Here is a 19,786-nt window from a genome sequence, read left to right on the forward strand (position 1 = left end):
TGTTTACAAATATGCATATATTAGGGGAAAGTGTGCATAAGAATGAATATATGAGTGACAACATGCAAAGATGCATTATATGACAAGAAAAGGCTTGCAAAAATATGTACTTAGTCAAAACGACCTACAAAAATATGTTTATTAGGAGAAATTTGCACTAAAATGCTGAGAATTTTCATGAGGATTTTTTAAAAGAAAAATTCACAAATTGCTTCAGGAATGTGGAGGACTGAATTTGAAATTGGAAAAATGAGAAACTGGGAGAACCAAAATTGACGGATCTTTTAATCCCTACACAATAGCCATGCATATCTTAGCCTTCAACAGATATTTCCAAATCAGTTACCTTTCCTGGGTATTCCTTTCAAAGTTCATGAATTTCTGTAGGGGTTGCACCATTAGACATTGGCAGCAAAACCAACAAAGAATCTTGTGGCACCTTGAAGCCAAAATGTAACTCTTTGGTGCAACAACTAGATAAGGGGTTGGATGCAGAGAAGAGCAAGCAGAACTCTGCTTGCAGCATGGCCCTTTCCTGGTTCCTTCCAAAAGCTGTTCTTGAGGGTTAAGGGACCCTCTCAAACAGCATAGGATAGGCCAAGGAAAAGGAAAATTGGAAGAATTCAGCTGGAGCGCCTTGCGCAAGAGGAAGTGCCTTCCTGCTCAGGCAAGACAGCTTTGGATTCAAGCCACGGAGTGAGCTATGAATGTGAACAACTGCAGTTTTATATGTACACCTAAATTACAAATAATGGAAGAATTGGGTCTCCTTGTTGATGAGCATCCTCCTCCAGCATACAGCCATATCTCCCAGGCTTCTTTTTCTCAAAGAAGCAAACACATTTGCCTCCCCCTTGTCTTTGGCACTCTTAGGCATCCTGTTCCTCTTACAGAGATCCAGGGGCCAGAATGGTTTAACAATCAGCCCCTCTTCCCAGAGAATTCTGGTGATTGTAGCTCTGTGAGGGGAATAATGGTCTTCTAACAAGGCACCCTTCACGAATTACACTTTGCAGGGTTATTTGGGGGAAGCCATGACTGTTTAAAATGGAGTAAGTGTATGGTGTGGATGTGGCCAGGGACAGCTTTGGTTTAAATTTGGGTGGAAGACTACATGTGTCTGCTGTAGAAAAAAATGTGATGTTAACAATGTTTTCCTTTTGGAAAGGAAAGGGGTTTTCCTTCTGCCCAGTGCCCACCCACCCTATCATCTCCCCTCCCTCCCCTATTCCTACTTTCCCCCTGTCTTCTCCCCCCATCTCCTCAGAGCTTGGAAAAGTTACTTTTTTGAACTACAACTCCATCAGCCCAATCCAGTGGCCATGCTGGCTGGGGCTGATGGGAGTTGCAGTTCAAAAAAGTAACTTTCCCAAGCTCTGCATCTCCTCCCCTCCCTCTCCAACCCCTCTCTGCCCCTCCCACTGGTCAATTTCACATATCCTAAGCATGATGCATAGGGGTAAATCCCATTGAACTCAACAACCATAAAATGATCAAACCTCCCCTCCCCTCCTCCTCCTCCTCCCTATCCCCTACGTCCCGTCCGTTCCTCCTCCTTCCCTCTTCCCCCTTTCCTTCCTCCTCTCCCTCTCCTCTTCCCTCCCCCTCCCTTCCTCCTCCCTTCCTCCTCCCCCTCTGTGCTCCTCCCCTCCCCATTCCAGCCTTTCTGCCCTCTTCCTTCTCCTCCTCCACATAGGCAGTTTCACCTATCCTAATCATGATTGCATGGGAGTAAATCCCATTGAACTCAATAAACATGCAAATGGTCAAACCTGCCCTCCTCTTCCCCTCCCCCTCCCGGCTGCTCCCATTCCCCTCCTGCCCCTCCCCCCTCTGATCATCACAGGTGATTGCAGGTGTTGCCATCACCCACCATATGCTCAGGGGCATATGTTACCAAATTCTTTCAAGCTATACAGGAAGTGGATTAGACTGTAAAAAACCAACCCAAATTGTGTTTGCATTTTTGCAAATTTGTAGGGCAGTACAATATCTCAAAGAGGCGGTCAGTTCTCCTGCTCCCCTGGTGCATTCACTATAGCTGCCCAATTTTCCTGCTTTTTAAAGTTTTATAGATATATCTGTTGGCTATATGTATGTTCTTAAGCAGCAAGGGTTTTTTTTTGCCTATTAGTGAATTTTATTTATTTATATCCCACCCTTCCTCCCAAAGGAGCCCAGGGTTGCAATTAATACAAAGCAGACAGAATTAAAAATATTTAAGCTTGTTCTTTAAAACTTCCAAATAATTTTATAGGTGCTTGGCCACCACTAAAAGGCCCTGTCCATATTATCTCCTATCAATGGGCCAGAGAGCAGGACCTCAGGGGTTGATTGTAAAGCCTGGGCAGGTTCATATAGGTGCAGGTGATCTTTCAGATAATCTCATCTCAAATTGTTTAATGCTTTAAAGGCGCAAACCAGCAGGGGCAGGGAACAAATAGGTAGCCAATGTAACCAATAAACAATTGGTGTAATATGTTCTGAATACTTTATCCACTGTTTTGCTACCATATTTTGTCCCAAGTGGAACTTCTAATTAGGGATGCGGGAAGATTTCAGTTTGCCCCACAGTAGGTGTGGACCTCCTCGGTTTGTATCCAACAGACCATGCTCAGATTGGAATATACATGTGAGGATTATATTGCATGCCTAAGAACATTTCCAAGCAAGGTTCACTGCAACTTATATGGTTTTCTTTCTTTTTTTACAAGGTGGTCCAAGTGCTTCCCTAGTTCATACTTTTTTCCTACTAACAAGATATTGTACGGAAAAAAATTGTGGCTCCTTCCATAGGTACATGGGGCAGCCATCTTTTTATCTGTACAGGAAGGGGTGGTACATCATTTTATACCACTGCTTCCAAAACTTTGAACAAGTGGGGTAAGCCCCATGGTTTGTAGCTGAAAGCAGCTAGAAATAGTTTAAAAGCTGGGGATGGCAGGAGAGAGAACCTGGAAGCCTCCCCTGGCTTCTTCTGTTTTGAACATGCACAGTTTTTAAATGTTTCCTAAAAAATCTACACAGATTTGGGATGGAACTAACTTGCCACCCTACTCATGTGCAAGGCGCACGGATCAGATCATGATTATTTCATCCATCCCTGTCATTAAATAAGGACCCGCATAGAGGGCATTACAGTAATCCAGCCTGAATGTAACCAGAACATGTTATGTGGCTCTTTGTATCAGCCTACTGAGTGATAAGGAGAATTTTACATCCCATGTTCAAAGATCTGCATTAAAATGTGTAGTAAATGAACAGTTATACCTGAAAAGTGAAAGCAGATCTCATGTAGTGATATTTGCACTGACTGTTTGCTCTTGATCATTGTTATAGTTATACCCACCACTACATGGTACTATGAAACCAAATGGGTTTCTTGCCTCTTCAAAAATACATTTTCTCTCTGCTGCCACCTGCTGTTCATTCCCACATCCGTTTCCTCCACACTCCATTTTATGACCCTTGTATAAACCAGCCTCCAAGTTCTTAAGAAAATTAGCATCTCTGTTCATCCTTTTAACAGAGATCTGCCATGTGTACTGCATGTCAAATCAATGGTCCATCTAGCTAGCCCAAAGAGACCAACCCGAGATAGAAATATTTCCTCTAGGTCTCAGTAGAGGTATTCCTGCCATGAACAGATGCCATCATCTCAAGGTCCAAGGAGGCTAAGTTAAACCCAAGACCTTGTATGCAAAGCATATGTTCCATCACACCCATAACTATACAGATTATCTTATTCCTGACTAGATAAATAATTAAAAGGAGAACAGTGAAATGATTCATGTTGAACTGCTTGTTTTGGATTAAGCCTCTGGGTCATGTGATTTACTCTATCAAGAGTACAAGAAACAAAAGGAATAAAATAATTAGTTACTATTCCCTGAATACTGTCCTGTCCTCCCTCCTTTTTTTTTTTTTTTTTGGAAAAAACACAAATGACTAATGCTTCTACAGAAACATTGTGTATCTATCTAATCACTTACTGCAGCTGATGAAATAAAAAACGCTGTCCCATGGCCCTGTGCAAATTATTCTTGTTAATTATTTTTTAATTATCCTTCCATCACAGCTCTTGGTGCTAGTCATAATTTCCACATCAGTGGGGATAGATGTGACATCTGCCTATAATCTTCCCAAGGAAGGGCTGCCATTGTTGAAGGGAACAAGAGGTGTAATCCTAGCTGGTTGTATTACTAGCACTCTTTCAGAAGGTGATTCTCTGAACTTAATTTCATTCATTGTTCCTTACTGGTGTGTGTGTGCATGCACACACACACACATACACCAACAGCCCAATTAGTTCAGCTTTCAGTCTACCAATTTAATATAAGCATTTCCAGAATGCCTAACAGCATATTAATCAGGCCCATGTTCAAACAGATGGATAAGCGGCATATTACTCAGGTCCAAACAATGACAAATGCATCCCCTTGGCATATGTGGAGATTACACTGTAGTAGCTCCTGGTGAGTGGAAAGAATGGTTTTTTTGGAGGCATAACAGAAAGACAGTGGAAAATGTTCTCTTTCTACTTCTGAACCATTAATGGGGAAAAATGTAGCAGCCATTTGGGGAACACAACTCCTGTCACCGTCAAATTTAAGGCATAGCAAATTATATGGCTGGGAAGAATAGGAGAATAATGACAAACGTGGAATCGGGAGAAGGAAATGAAGACTATTAAATGTCTCTGCCTGTGGCTGAAGAATATGAGAAACAAAATATTCTCAGCATGGGTGACAAAAATGAAATTATTGAGCAGAAGGGTGGCCAGGCTTGCAGTTTGTAGCACACAATTTAGTTGATAAACTCAGCTTATATTTAGTGGCAAATTGTCTGTAAACATACTCATTTGTTAGTTATCCAGAATAATTTGACAAATGTTGTCTATAAGTGCGTTGACCTGTGTATTGTTTGAGATCTACTGACTATCACTATTGCAATCAACTATTTGCTGTTGGTTTTTTTTAAAAAAAAGATTCATAGTTTATTTGAATTCAGTTCTTGGCATACAACGTTCCCTAAACATTTTTGCATCTCTAACCCCTCCTTCCCACTTTTCCCCACAACATATACCAAATTTTGGATTGTTAAAAGGGAAGGGGAGGGTAGAGAAAGATTCCTTAGGGCTCATTTCTGCATTGTTCACTGCTAATCATAGTGTTCTGCATATGCTCCAGAAAGCTATGCCAAATGTTCTGAAAATTTTCTTACTTCTGTATTTCATAATAGAGGACCTTTTCATGCACAGTTAGTTGCATTGTTTGGTGTGGTGTAGGGTTTCCTGTACCGCAATTTACTTGAGTCTATAAAACCGATTCCTCTGTCCTTCCATCAGCTCCTGTTTCTTAGGTTTGAGACCAATTAGGGCATTTAAATCTTCTGTCTAGAATTATGTTAATGCACATGTTAATGCCTCTTCAGAAAGGAACGATTACTGAATATTTCTACAGGAGATCTGTGAGGTCTGCTTGTGATTGTCCACATCTCCAACACTTACCGTCAGGCAGGATACCTAGACACCGAAAGGAAATCAGTGTCCATTATGTCCAATGTATGCATGCATGTGTGTGTACGTACAGTACATTAGACTTAACCTAGCATCTAAGGTGGTGGCTTTGATAGTGTGCAGGGCCATTTTGCAAAGTGGGGGCCATATTTGATTTTGAAGTCTGTATTCTATTTATATCTTAATAAGTCTAAACTGGGAGCTAAGGGTTTACCGACTGAATTATAGGTATATTTCTTGGTCTTTTACAAGGATGCTGTTGAGCAAACTGCCTCTGGTACAGTCTTATTAGAGGTAGTTTGCACAACAACGAACTGCCACACTAAGGGCACTGGATAATTTGCTATTAAAGTTACAGTTTGTTAGCTGAGTTAGAAATTTGATTTTCCCCTTTATTAAAATTTTTGAAAACCTTGTATATAACTCCAACGATACTCTCTGGAACGGACCTCATAAATAGAAATGAAACCATTGTACCCCCACCCCCCAATCCACAGAGATGGTTAGGAGAATACCATGGTCAATAGTACCAAACACCACTGAGAGATCCAGGAGAATCAATAGGGTCATACTCCACCTGTCCTCCTAATGAAGGCCATCCACCAGGGTGACCCAGGGCAATTCTGTCCCCAAACTGGACATTTACCCAGACTGGAATGGGTCAAGATAACCAGTTGCTTCTAAGAGTTTGCTTAAGATAACATTATTGAAAGCAATTTTCCTGAATATAATGCATTTTTGTACAAATATTTGGTTGGAGAAATGCATCAGAAAATTCAGAGAAGTGCGAATTGTAAGGAGTAGCTGTATTTCAGTTCATGTTCTGTTTCAGAAGTGCAAATTAGGTAGCCTAGGTTTGCATTAAAATGCAAATGAAAGCCACATTTTACTGCTATCCCTATTTCCCACTCATGGTTTGATGTGCTGCATTTTTGCTCTGTTCCTGTTTCTTCCCGTTTGTTTGTTTCTCTTCACACCTGAGACTGGTTCCTGGAAAAACTGAAATGTTATAATCAGTGCAAATTACACAAATTAAAGCTCTAGTACACAATTGCATGCCTTGCATCGTTTGCTCTGAGTGGAGAACTGGGGTATTCTTTAGTGCTGTCAATTACTTACAATGTTTGATGGTATTGGTGCCGAGTGTCACTTGCCCTTCATACAAGTAGATTCATAAGGGCTTTCTGATTAACCATCAGAACAAGCTGATAGGTAGATTGTTACAGGCCTTTATGTACACAAAGGGGTTTCTGAGAGATAATGGTTTCAATCCTAAGAGAAGTTGGCGTTCACAGAAGGAAAGTTTCCTATCACTTCCAACTCTGTCATTATTTATTTATTTTTTATTTATTTATTTAATTACATTTCTAGACCGCCCTATAGCAAAAAGCTCTCAGGGCAGTGTACAACAAATAAAATCACAATTAAAATATGAGCAAGTGTGGAAAATATATATATATATATATAGTACAATTATAAAACATTAATAAAATTGCCATTGAGATTTATAAATTAAGATCATATTAAGTTTAGAATATTAAATTTAAAATAATTTAGAAATTTACAAAATTTAAAAAGCCTGGGCGAAAAGGTAAGTTTTTACCTGGCGCCGAAAAGATAACAGAGAAGGCGCCAGGCGTATCTCATCTGGGAGGGCATTCCATAGTTCGGGGGCCACCACCAAGAAGGCCCTAGATCTAGTTGTTAATCTCCGGGCCTCTTTATGGGTTGGGACCCGGAGAAGGGCCTTCGACGTCGAGCGTAGTGAACGGGTAGGTACATAGCGAGAGAGGCGCTCCATCAGGTATTGCGGTCCGATGCCGTTTAGGGCTTTATAGGTAAAAACCAACACTTTGAATCTGGCCCGGAAACATATCGGTAGCCAGTGCAGCTGCGCCAGGACAGGTGTTATATGGTCAAATTTCTTTGTCCCAGTGAGAACTCTGGCCGCAGCATTTTGCACTAGCTGAAGTTTCCGAACCGTCTTCATAGGTAGCCCCACGTAGAGTGCATTACAGTAGTCCAATCTAGAGGTTACCATAGCATGGATAACTGAGGCAAGATGCTCCTTGCTCAGATAGGGTCGTAGTTGGGCTACCAGCTGGAGCTGGTAGAATGCATTCCGTGCCACCGAGGCTACCTGAGCCTCAAGTGACAGGAGCGGATCTAATAAGACTCCCAAACTACGTACCTGTTCCTTTAGGGGGAGTGTAACCCCATCTAGGACAGGTCGAACGTCAACCATCTGGGCAGAGGGTCCTTTATGAAGCCTCTTCCAACTCTATCTGGATTCTATATGGATAGCATTGGTTGCCAGTTGAGTATTTGTAATGTGAAATGGTAGCTTCAATCTCATGATTGCTTCAGTTACATAGACTCCATGCATGTGGCTATCACAGTGAACAGACAAATCTGACCCACCACTCTGCCACTAACAGCTATCCAGATCTGAGATAGTGGTGAAGCTGGGACTAACCATAGGATAGGATGGTATACCATACCATATGTTTTGCCAACAGGCCAGAAAATTCAAGAGATTCCAGAGGCAATGAGCACTCAAGTGGAAAAAAAGATTTACCATGCTTTAATTGAAAGATTTAGTGTTTTATTACAGACAAGGTGCTTAAACAGATAAAAGCAGCTCTTGAGCACAGTTGTTATCTTACATCTCCTTTCTGTTGTCTGGGAGCCTTGATAAGAACAACGGAGAGATTCCAGTTGGCCACCTGCTTACACAGCACTGCACCGATGCTCTGTGTTGAAGCTCCCTGAGCAGGAGTTAGGGACCCTTATTTATACCCAAAAGAGCCCCTGGAGTGCAGGTTTGCACCTGTGACTTTAGCACCTGTGACTTTAGCTATACCTGTGGGGATGTGTTTTTTTTAATTTGAGTATCACGCTTCTGTCTTGTTTATTGATTTTGTTGGTCAGTATCCTTGCTTTGTAGCAGCCTGAGTCACTGCAGCTGCCTTTGAAGGCCAAGTTCCCAACGCTTAGCAGTGTGTGTGTAAACATTCTTCCTAATGATCTGTTGGCATGCACTATCTATTTTTGCCAATTAAGAGCCTCTCTTACCTCATCTGTGTTAAATAAACAAAGCTTCTTAGATTATTGTATTCTACATAGGATAGATGAGAAAGCATGCCCAAGGCCCACCTGGCAGGGAGGCAGGGGCATGGGACAGGGGAATTGAGCATGCCATCCTATACTTCCTCATTTGCCTCCGTTTTCTCCCCAAAAGGGAACAGTGTGCAACCTTGCATCGGTAGCAATCTCAGTAAGGGGTCGGGACTGCAGTTCGAGATTGATAAGGAGATAGTCAGGAAATACCTAGTTAACCTAAATGAGTTCAAATCTCCAGGGCCTGATGAACTGCATCCCAGATTATTGAAGGAACTTGCGGATGTACTCTCGGAACCTCTTGCCATCATCTTTGAGAAATCCTGGAGAACGGGAGAGGTGCTGAAGGATTGGAGATGGGCAAACGTCGTCCCGCTCTTTAAAAAGGGTAAAAAAGAAGATCCGGGGAATTACAGGCCGGTCAGTCTGACTTCAATACCGGGAAAGATATTAGAACAGATAATAAAAGAGTCCATTGGCAACTATCTAGCATGGGTTTGTCAAGAAAAAATCCTGTCAAACTAATCTCATCTCTTTTTTTGATCGGGTGACTAGCTTAGTAGATGGTGGAAATGCTGTAGATGTCATCTATCTAGATTTCAGCAAGGCGTTTGACAAAGTCCCCCATGACCTTTTGATTAGCAAACTAGTCAAATGTGGACTACATGGAAATACTGTCAGGTGGATTCACAACTGGTTGGAAAACCGTACTCAAAGAGTGGTCGTCGGTGGCTCTGCTTTGGACTGGGAGGAGGTCTTGAGTGGAGTGCCACAGGGTTCTGTCCTGGGGCCGATACTCTTCAACATTTTTATCAATGACTTAGATGATGCGGTGGAGGGAAGCCTTATGAAGTTTGCGGATGATACGAAAGTGGGAGGGATAGCTAACACAATGGAAGACAGGAATAAAATCCAAAGGGACCTGGATAGACTAGAAAATTGGGCTGAAATTAATAAAATGACATTCAATAAAGACAAATGCAGGATTCTGCATTTAGGCCACAAAAACAAAATGCACGGGTACAGGATGGGAAATACCCGGCTTAGCAGTAGTGCGTGTGAGAAGGACCTTGGAATTCTAGTGGATCGCAAGTTGAACATGACCCAGCAGTGTGATGCTGTGGCAAAAAAGGCAAATGCGGTTTTGGGCTGCATAAACAGAGCTATAGTTTCCAGGTCGAGGGAAGTAATAGTCCCACTATATTCTGCATTGGTCAGGCCTCATCTGGAATACTGCGTTCAGTTCTGGGCACCTCATTTTAAGAAAGATATAGACAAGTTAGAGCGGGTTCAGAAGAGGGCGACGAGGATGATAGCCGGTATGGAGAACAAGTCTTATGAGGAAAGGTTGAAGGAACTTGGCATGTTCAGTCTGGTGAAGAGAAGGCTGAGGGGTGACATGATTGCACTCTTTAAGTACCTGAAGGGCTGTCACATAGAGGAGGGTACAGATTTGTTCTCTGCTGCCCCAGAGGGTAGGACTAGGTCTAATGGTTTTAAGTTGCAGGAGCGTAAATTCAGATTGGACATTAGAAGGAACTTCTTGACAGTAAGGGCAGTTCGGCAATGGAACCGACTGCCTAGGGAGGTGGTGGGATCCCCTTCGCTGGATGTCTTCAAGCAGAGGCTGGACAGCTATCTGCGGGAGATGCTCTAGCTGTGGATTTCCTGCTGTGAGCAGGGTGTTGGACTCGATGGCCTACAAGGCCCCTTCCAACTCTATGATTCTATGATTGTATGATTACATCAAGATGTCTTTTTCCCATACACCATATCAATATTTCCTGAATAACACATATGTAAAGGCCCTTAACAGATGTAACCTCCTGGCATTTTGGAGCTTGAGTGAACATAGAAAGCCGTTTTACAACATGTTAACTGAAACATTTTGTTAATTGAATTGAAAGCTGAAAGGCATAGCCTGTGTCTTAAATTGATTTATGTACAGTGCAAAATTAATGCAAACACTGTATAAATGAAGGAATGTTTGGGATGCTGACAAACCCAGTCCTGTCTATCCATGACAGCTGAGCTCTGGGGCACAAATGACAACATAGATCCCCCACAGCTAGTGTTGCATCCTAAAGGAGACTCATAAGGCTCTGTCCCATCCCTCCCACCCAGTAGGCAAAACCTTTCCCCAGTGCCTTACTATTACTAGTATAACTAAAGCCCAGAAAAAGGTTGGGTTGGTCTCACTGGCTCTCAACAAGATGTTGCATAAGGCAAGGGTTATGGCTGCTACTCTATAAGCATTTGGCCACATTTTTGGTCCAGAACTAACACAAGGCTACAAACATTATTGGATTGGCTTGGAAAATAAATAGTTGTGACCCACAAAGTTCACCACCTTTTCTACCCATAGAACCACTATCACTACCCATACACAAGCCTTCCCCCCCCTTCTACCGAAGAACGTCTGGTATGAGGTCTTTTCTGGCAGTCTGCTGTATAGGGAGACACAGCACTGTAAGCGGTGCCTGATGGAACTTCTGTAGCTTTACTGAACTTTTTGCTTTCTTGGCCGATGGATTTCTTTCTTTCTTTCTTTCTTTCTTTCTTTCTTTCTTTCTTTCTTTCTTTCTTTCTTTCTTTCTTTCTTTCTTTCTTTCTTTCTTTCTTCCTTTCTTTCTTCCTTTCTTTCTTTCTTCATTATTGGATTATTAAAATGTGAAGTGTCAGTGAATGAATAAGATTCTCATTAGATTCTCATTGTGCCTTTCATGCAAATGTTTGTTCCTACCTTCTCAGTGTTGACCAACTACCTTAGTGTTTTCCACCCTTCTCAGGAGAGTTTGATTCATATTTATGATCCTGAGATCAAACAAGCAACTCCTAATTTTTATCATACCTGCTTGCACTAAAACATCAAACTTGTCATATGGAGGACAAAATTAAATGCCAACCAAAAGATGATGTACAATGTGTGGTAGCTGTATTTTTGGACATCACATTAAAATAGCATTTGAAACTGAAACAGTGCTCTTGGGAATGAGTTTTTCTCCTGGCAGTGTTTGGACCATCCCTAAGTTGTTTTAAAGTGTTTTGTTTGCTGCCCTGGGTTCCTACTGGGAGGAAGGGCGGAATAAATCAAATAATAAATAAATAAAATAAGTTACTGTTTTCTGAGTAATTTTTTACATCTCTCATCTAAACCTTGCAGAAGTTAGTGTTTTTCCAATCTGTGTAGCAACAGTGGTCTTTGTTGTCAACCTTTTAGCATGAAAATGAATTAAAATACATCAAGCTGAGTCAAACTGGCCTGTCGAAACTCCTCGTATTTGAAGCTAAGGTTTGGAGTTGCCAAATTTCATATTTCAGTCCAATGACTACGAACTTTGAACTGAATCAGTTTTCTCCCCCATCCCTAAATATCTCCCTTTTGTGCATGGATGGTGGTGTTTTTGCTACAGAAGGATCCACACTCAGAGGATGAGTTCACAATGAGTATATAGGATATTTAGTATGATTCCTGGTACCCCAATCCCCTAGCTACATACTCCCCCCCCCAAAAAAAGTTTTGAAACCTATACCATCTCTGCAGTGGCTACTCGTAACCTGTGACTAACATACTTGTCCAGAAACACCCAGTATAAATATGCAATTGTGCAAAAAGCATTTCCTCTTTTTTTCCGTTCTGAACAACTTTGATATTGAAAGCTTTGACAACAGTATTTGAAAAACTAGAACTGATGCAATAAATTATTTCTTTGCTTCTGTCCTTCAGTTCTGAAGATCAGCCCAGAAGATTAACTCTGGCTTTTTCCGCCCCCAAATTATATTGTGTTCATGGAAATAAAGGGATCTGAAAGCTTTTGATTTTGTGGATCTAGTTCCTTAAGACAATCTGTTGTCCATGACTGAAGTGAGCTAAGCACTGCTGCAGCACAACCACCATTTGTTACAGTGGAGTTTGTATAGTTAAACTATGAAATTTACTCCCACAAGAGGAGGAAGTATTGGCCACCAATCTGGATGGCTTTCAAAGAAGAGTACACAGGTTAATGGAGGACAAGGCTATCAATGGTTATTAGCCATAATGGCTATGTTTTACCTCCAGGTTGGAGACAGTATGGCTCTGAATACCAATTGCTGGGAATGCTAAGTGGAGAGAGCACTGTTGCATTTAGATCTTGCTTGCAGGCTTCCCATAGGCATTTGGTGGGCTGCTGTAAGAACAGGATGCTGGACCACATGAGCCCTTGCCTGATCCAGCAGGCCTTTTCCTATGATATTATGGTTGAATAGCTGTGCTTAGTGTACACTCCTTATTTGCTAGCTGTGTGCTGATATGTTACTTGAAAAACGTTCAATAAAATTCAGTTCTTTAAAAATAAGCATGCTTGACATATTGTATGTATTAAACTTCATTTTTTAATAAAAAAATATAGCCTTATGAAAAGGGATGACCAGTGAGAACCTTCATTCAAATACAAGGAAGGTCATCCTTTCATAGGGCTATTTGTTAAATGCAATTTGGACTTTGTAATAATAATAAAAAGTGTTCATTTGCAGGAATGAAGCCCTGTTCCCTTCCCCATTCCATCCAAACATTTTCTTTAATAGTTTTTTGTTCTTATCCTGGTTGTTCCCAAAGGAACATATTTCATGTAGGACCAACAAAAAGGAATGAATCTTCTCATTTCAACATGTAGCAAAGCTCAAAATGCAATCTATTGGGGGGGGATACTGCAAATGGCTTTTTGTGTGTAAATAATACTTTTTTAACATTTCAAGCTTGTTCCTAGGTTTGTCTACCTTTATAGTTTTAATAGAACACTAAGAAATCTCTCCTGAATTGCCCCATCTGATACCTCAAAGCTAGATTGCCAACAAAGTGATGATAAATGCATTTCCAAGTCAATGTTGTTTGTATAAAATCGAAGCAGGGATGCAAATGCCACACTTTAGTAAGGAATCTAAGTGTGATCTTGTATAGCACTATTGACTATTGCAGTACTCAGGTGTTCAACCCCTTTTTCAAAATAGGATAAAATTATATAACACCTTCCCTTGCTTTTGCACAGTGGTCATTTTAGATAGTGTATGTGGTGTGTAGCACCTTTCACTGACTTTGGTCTGTGTTCTGTCTGCAACCCTTTCCTGGAGAAACATGATCTTGTCACAGTTATCCGTACTTTGGTAATGGTGTTGCCTTTGAAATGTATCTGGAAATTTCAACTTGTCTAAAATTCAACAGTGTGGCTGTAACTGGGATTTTAGATAACATTTCAGTGGTTAAAGATCTACAATGGCTACTCAATTGCCCAGAGGATTTTGCTGATTGGGTGGTCATCAAATATTCTAAATAATGAATAAATAAGTCCAGTTTGTTTCTGGGCACATTTCAACATGCTGTTTTTGACCCATACAACTTTAAATTCATGGAGGATAAAGCTATCAGTGGCTACTATCCATGGTGGCTACACTGTTCCTCCATGGTCAGAGACAGTATGGTTCTGAAAGCAGTTGCTGGAAACTGCAGGATGAGAGAGTGCCTTTGTGCTTAAATCCTGCTTTCAGAGTTCCCTTAGGCATCTGGATGGCCATTGTGAGAACAGGATGCTGAACTAGATGGGCTAATAGCCTGATCCAGCAAGCTCTTCTTATGTTTTTATATGGTCTGGGACACGGGGGACTGAACAACTACTTGCTTGTTAAAATACCTACAATGGAGACCCTGTTCTGAGTGGCCCACTCTTCAATGGCGAGGAAGGCTGGGCCTACCATGGATAGGTTTCTATTCTCTGTGGTGGCACCCTGACTATGATGGAACTGTTCTGTTTGTCAGTTACCAATACCATTAGCATGGAGGCATCCTATTAAAACACTGCTTTCCCTAGGGTTGCCATATTGCCCGGATAGCTGGGTTTTACCCGGATTCTATGCATGCCGCCCAGCTCCCGGCTAGCCCCTTATGTGGCCCGGATTCTCAGCTTTAATTAAAAAAAAAAAGTTTCTAGGTGGTCCGGTTCTCGAGATATACATAAAAACGTCAGCCACCCCCTCTACTGTTAAATCTTTCTTTAAACAGTACTGTACTATAGCACTTTGTAGCTTTAACCCCTCCCGTTCAGCATTGCAGCCAATCAGGGATTGTGTTTCAGTTTCATTGACCTGAGGCAGTGTCTAGAAAATAAAATGGTGGTTTCACCCCCTTCCCCCCCCCCGTTTATCTGAAAATCTCATAAATTGGGTAAGTATATACATTTCAGTTTTTTTTCCTCTTGTGTGCAGGAGTCAGAGCTTGGGCAGTGTTTTGAAAACCTTCCCAATACTTGCTTTTTGTAAAAGTAATGCTAATCCCATATGCCCAAAGTAAATCCCATTTAATTCAATAGGACTTACTTTGAGTAGACATGGTTATGAATGTGCTGAAAATCAATGGGTCTTTGGAGTGAATGTAAAAAAGAATTATGTCTGTGTTCTAACTCTTTCTGTCTCCAGTCCAATTTTAAAGCAAGTAGGCAGGGCTTACTTAGGTATTACAGTTTTTATTCTGTAGGAAAGTAATACTCATTTTTTTAAAACTAATACTGATTTTTCTCCAATGACCAACTGGTTTGACAATAAACTATTATATGGGCTGTATGTATTTATACATCTGCTGTGTGTGCGTGTGCGTGTATGGAGTCTTTCCAACACCCCTGTGAGGTAGGGTTGGAAACCAAGGCAGCTCACAACAAGAAATAAAGCCATTTAAAATCCAATGACCATAAAACAAGTATAAACAGTTGCAAAACAGCGTAAAGTGGCATGATTTGGAATTTTGGGTTGTGTGAATGAAGTTGCTTATCACTTGAGGTTGCAGTTCTGTCCCTGTTTGAGTAAGCACCACTGAATACACTGGGACTTGCTTCTGAATAAATAAACTTAGGATTGCACTATAAATATCTTTACAGTTTGTGTAAATAATAAATATATTTGATAGTCATGCTTATATATATATTTCTTCATTTATCATATTTTTGGTTTTTGGTTAGGAATCCTGACTGGTTGTGAGATGCTTAGTTTTTTGCCTTACTCATAGGAATCTTGTTGTGGTTGGTATGGTATTACATTTAGGAAAGTGTTACTGCCTTCTGTGTGTTTTTTTCCTATTTGCATTTCACTTATCTTTAACCTCACTCCGTTACAGCCATAGAAGCAACAGCAGCATATGCAAGATAATTAACTCCCATTAGTGATAAGAACAAGAATTTATAATTATTATTTCAATTAAAACAAGAGGCTTATCAATACTTTGAAGAGGACCAGATATTTATTTTCTTTCTGAGCCCAGGACTGGGTCTTTCATGATGCCCGGTGTGTGTGGGGGAGCAGGAGAGTAGTCGATAAGACAGACATCCTGGCATTGGTAATCTAATTAGCAAGGTATGTGTGGGGTTGTTGCACACTTCCAGGCCCAGTTTCATTTTGAGTATGGAGGTGGAACCTGTGTAGATGTGGTTGAGAAATTTTGAGTTAAGCAAAGCTCTGCTTTTATAAAACCTAAGAAACATACAGATACTTTGAATGTCTGAGTGCCTGCACCAGTGGAATACTGGAGGAACTTGTAAAACTTGCTGCAACAGTATTTAGAACTGAGCATGTGGTGTGAAAGACTCCTTTTCCTAACATTTTGGCTTGTTTTTCTCCACCCACTACATCTCTGAAATATATTGTATATGTTATGGTTAACCGTGCTGCTCCCCTGACTTACTTTATGTTTGTTGCTATTTTGTGTTTTTATTATGTTTTTATATTGATTGTGCATCTTTATTACATTTGTAAGCTGTGCTGAGCTCTGTTTTTAACAGCAAAAGGGCAGGATATAAATTCTCTTAATTAATCAATAAATACTCCATTGTGTTGGAAACTAGAGTCTAGGCATTTAAGGCTGAAAATGTTGCTTTAAAAAAAAAGATTTCTCACATCTTTCCCCAGTTTTTGGTGGTAATTCCTAGGCACAAAAACAAAACAACTGGACAATCCAAATATTCATATGCAAATATTTGCATAATATGCAAATAATATACAAATAATTTGCATAATATGCAAATTAACCTGACCGGATTTGTGGAACTGGAATATGGCAACCCTAGCTTTCCCCCACCGCACCCCCAAACCCCATTAACTTTGTTATATCTTGCTTCATGGTCTAATTATAGATTTGTGATATTTCATTATTATTGTTTTTAATATTTTACTGTGTAAGCTGCCTTGGAGAGTGAAGACCTTATGGTCAAAAGATGGGACAAAAAGCTTTTAAATGAATGGGACATAGAAAGTCAAGTCAGACCATTGGGCCACGTAGCTCAGTACTGTTTACACTGACAGGCAGTGGCTCTCTGGGGGTTCAGATGAGGGATATTCCCAGTCCTATGCCAAGGATTGGAACATAAGAACATAAGAACATAAGAAGAGCCTGCTGGATCAGGCCAGTGGCCCATCTAGTCCAGCATCCTGTTCTCACAGTGGCCAACCAGGTGCCTGGGGGAAGCCTGCAAGCAGGACCCGAGTGCAAGAACACTCTCCTGAGGCTTCCAGCAACTGGTTTTCAGAAGCATGCTGCCTCTGACTAGGGTGGCACAGCACAGCCATCACGGCTAGTAGCCATTGATAGCCCTGTCCTCCATGAATTTGTCTAATCTTCTTTTAAAGCTGTCCAAGCTGGTGGCCATTACTGCATCTTGTGGGAGCAAATTCCATAGTTTAACTATGTGCTGAGTAAAGAAGTACTTCCTTTTGTCTGTCCTGAATCTTCCAACATTCAGCTTCTTTGAATGTCCATGAGTTCTAGTATTATGAGAGAGGGAGAAGAACTTTTCTCTATCCACTTTCTCAATGCCATGCATAATTTTATACACTTCTATCATGTCTCCTCTGACCCACCTTTTCTCTAAACTAAAAAGCCCCAAATGCTGCAACCTTTCCTCATAAGGGAGTCGCTCCATCCCCTTGATCATTCTGGTTGCCCTCTTCTGAACCTTTTCCAACTCTATAATATCCTTTTTGAGATGAGGCGACCAGAACTGTACACAGTATTCCAAATGCGGCCGCACCATAGATTTATACAACGGCATTATGATATCGGCTGTTTTATTTTCAATACCTTTCCTAATTATCGCTAGCATGGAATTTGCCTTTTTCACAGCTGCCGCACACTGGGTCGACATTTTCATTGTGCTGTCCACTACAACCCCGAGGTCTCTCTCCTGGTCGGTCACCGCCAGTTCAGACCCCATGAGCGTATATGTGAAATTAAGATTTTTTGCTCCAATATGCATAATTTTACACTTGATTATATTGAATTGCATTTGCCATTTTTCCACCCAGTCACTCAGTTTGGAGAGATCTTTTTGGAGCTTTTCACAATCCCTTTTTGTTTTAACAACCCTGAACAATTTAGTGTCATCAGCAAACTTGGCCACTTCACTGCTCACTCCTAATTCTAGGTCATTAATGAACAAGTTGAAAAGTACAGGTCCCAATACCGATCCTTGAGGGACTCCACTTTCTACAGCCCTCCATTGGGAGAACTGTCCGTTGATTCCTACTCTCTGCTTTCTGCTTCTTAACCAATTCCTTATCCACAAGAGGACCTCTCCTCTTATTCCATGACTGCTAAGCTTCCTCAGAAGTCTTTGGTGAGGTACCTTGTCAAACGCTTTTTGAAAGTCTAAGTACACTATGTCCACTGGATCACCTCTATCTATATGCTTGTTGACACTCTCAAAGAATTCTAATAGGTTACTGAGACAGGACTTTCCCTTGCAGAAACCATGCTGGCTCTGCTTCAGCAAGGCTTGTTCTTCTATGTGCTTAGTTAATCTAGCTTTAATCATACTTTCTACCAGTTTTCCAGGGACAGAAGTTAAGCTAACTGGCCTGTAATCTCCGGGATCCCCTCTGGATCCCTTTTTGAAGATTGGCGTTACATTTGCCACTTTCCAGTCCTCAGGCACGGAGCAGGACCCGAGGGACAAGTTACATATTTTAGTTAGCAGATCAGCAATTTCACATTTGAGTTCTTTGAGAACTCTCGGGTGGATGCCATCCGGGCCCGGTGATTTGTCAGTTTTTATATTGTCCATTAAGCCTAGAACTTCCTCTCTCGTTACCACTATTTGTCTCAGTTCCTCAGAATCCCTTCCTGCAAATGTTAGTTCAGGTTCAGGGATCTGCCCTATATCTTCCACTGTGAAGACAGATGCAAAGAATTCATTTAGCTTCTCTGCAATCTCCTTATCGTTCTTTAGTACACCTTTGACTCCCTTATCATCCAAGGGTCCAATCGCCTCCCTAGATGGTCTCCTGCTTTGAATGTATTTATAGAATTTTTTTGTTGTTGGTTTTTATGTTCTTAGCAATGTGCTCCTCAAATTCTTTTTTAGCATCCCTTATTGTCTTCTTGCATTTCTTTTGCCAGAGTTTGTGTTCTTTTTTATTTTCTTCATTCGGACAAGACTTCCATTTTCTGCATGCAAAGCAAATGCTCTACCACTGAGCTATGGCCTTTCCCCTAATGAATGAATTAAAGGAAGTCTGTGGTGTGGTCGCATCCAGCTTACCCGTAGACATGTCACGTCCTCGCCTATCCCTTTCAATGGGCTGAGGAACAAACAAGGCATCTGGTGCCATGCCTTTTGTCCTCTGCCTCCACCAGATCTCTCTCCCCCCTCCCCCCTCCCTCTCCTGCTGCAGTCAGCTGAACTTTCATAGTGCTTCACAACAAGGTGGGATGAAGGTAGATGATAGGACCAGTGGGTGAATGGCAGGGGAGGCAAACGAGCAACAGCCTTGTTAGCATGATGCACATCGTAAAAAAAGAAAAGAAATGCATCACTAAAAATGGGGACACATTTGTATCAACTTTGCATATGCTAAGGTGTAATGTACAGACCAAACTGAGAAATGTGTACTCTAAATTATAGAATACGTCCTACCTTCGCAGGGAAAACTGTGACCAGATGACCTCTGTTCCTGCTCAGGCTACTGTCAGGTGCTGCTAACTGTTGATGGGTGAGTTCAGGGCTCCTGCTCTTCCTTCTCATGGCTCATTATCTCTAAACCAGACGTGGGCCAGTCAGCACTTCAAAGAGAAGAGTCCTTCAAACAGAGGACTGCCAAGTGTAAATTAGGACATACGGTCACCCTATAATCAGA

This window comes from Rhineura floridana, chromosome 4 (genome assembly GCF_030035675.1).
Source record: "Rhineura floridana isolate rRhiFlo1 chromosome 4, rRhiFlo1.hap2, whole genome shotgun sequence".
In the NCBI taxonomy this organism is placed as follows: domain Eukaryota; kingdom Metazoa; phylum Chordata; class Lepidosauria; order Squamata; family Rhineuridae; genus Rhineura; species Rhineura floridana.